General features: G+C 42.6%; 1 pseudogene; it reads right to left on the reverse strand.

Moving 5' to 3' along the window:
• Positions 1–709: 709 nt before the first annotated feature.
• On the reverse strand, positions 710–1,386 carry LOC133101739 (phosphorylase b kinase regulatory subunit beta-like; annotated as a pseudogene).
• Between the last annotated feature and the right edge of the window lie 354 nt (positions 1,387–1,740).

The raw sequence follows: 1,740 nt of genomic DNA on the forward strand, positions 1-1,740 counted from the left end.
CAGAAAGGAAAGCAATCAACTTAATGCAACACCCTGTAAATGGTAATTTTACTGGATTTAAGTGAAGTTGGTAAATAGTTTCATGCCCCTTTTATTGTTAGGTACTTAAGAAAATGTCCTTGTCCAGACTCTGGAAATCTTTTCTTTTTTCTACTCAAAGGGAGACTCAATAGGTGGGAAACAAAAGCCCTGCAGGTGGCTCCGTGCAGACCCAAGCCAAATCGAGATCAACATGCAGAAATCAGACAAAAGCAATAGAGGTGGCAATGATGAGGGAGGGGGTATCCTGGAAGGTCAGGTGTAAGGATGCAGCTGTTTTCTTTCCAGGTATTGGTCTGCCGTCTATCCCATTCTTCTAAAAAAAGAGGAGAGAGAAGGCAACGTTTATACATAAGATGAAAAGTTCATACATATTATAAAAATTTGCTACTTTCCCTCAGAATCAGAACAGAGTCACCAGGTAGAATAAACTCTTCTTTTCACTCTTGTAAAATAAAATAATTATTACCATCTAATGGGTATCTACTACATGCCTGGTGCAATGCTGGGCACAATGTGTGTGTTGCCTGATTTAATTGTCATCATTAATATTAGTTCCGTTTTATTTTTTATTTTTATGTTTTCCAATCCAGTACTTTGATTTTTATTCATATTCAAATTCCACACATTTAAATTAAAACAAAAACAAAAACACTGATAAATCAGCAAATTACCTCGAATGCAACTCTGTGCTGCCATTATTATATTTTCTTCCTCTTTCCCAGACACCAAAGTCAGGTACACAGTAAGTGCTTTCTACACAAAATAAAAGGTTCTGAATAAAAGAGACCTCATCAGTGTTATAGATAATCTGGAGTCCTGAGGAAATCATTTCCACAAGGTAAAGGAGATAGAGTGACACTGCATTTATCTGAAGATGACCATACTCCTCATAGGAGAGGATCTCATCCCCTGTCTGTGCCTTGAAGATAAAGACATGTTGGGAGTGGATCCTGCTTAAACTGCTGGACCTTATGGGCCTGACGCACATAGCAGTAGAGAATTCCTCTCATACATTTTACGGCCGAATGCTCCAGCTCATGGGTCCTTCCCTTGTCCTCATCAACGTGCCTGTATGCAAGAGCCAGGTCCCTTAGCACAGTACAGACTGTCATGGATCTTGGCCTGATCATCGCCACATGTTTTAGTGGGCAAGAGACCTGTGGTTGGACTTTGATAGGGCAGCAATGTTACTTGACAACTCTGTAATAGTGATCCAATTTATCCCATAGTTTTATTATCAGGTCTCGGAAGATTAATGCTTTTAAGAGGTTCAAAGTGAGCCAGACTTTTAAGAAAGCTGGTGGAGAAGCCATACCTTAAGAATGCATCAGGTGAGCTGGCCATTGCAAATTGTTGACTCTAATCATAAGCGTCGCAGGCTAAACTATAGCAGTTTGCAAAACTGAGCGTTGGGTGAGGGGTCTTCGCTCCAAGACCTTCCAGCTCACTTTGGCCACGAGCGCAAACATCGCGCGATCTGCTCCGCCCGGCAGGCCCCGCCCCGCACGACACTGTCGGGAAGCGCACCAGCCGGAAGTCATCGCGAGGGCGAGCTTCGAGCTGTCTCCGCAGCCTCCCGAGCATCCAATATTCTATTTTAAAAGGGAGACGGTGATCTCAGTGAGGTAGGGAAACTTGTCCAATGGATGCAGCTAATTAAGAGTGTTCACATCCCATCGACATATTGTGTAGGTTGGA

The sequence above is a fragment of the Eubalaena glacialis genome, chromosome 11 (genome assembly GCF_028564815.1).
Source record: "Eubalaena glacialis isolate mEubGla1 chromosome 11, mEubGla1.1.hap2.+ XY, whole genome shotgun sequence".
Classification (NCBI taxonomy): Eukaryota; Metazoa; Chordata; class Mammalia; order Artiodactyla; family Balaenidae; genus Eubalaena; species Eubalaena glacialis.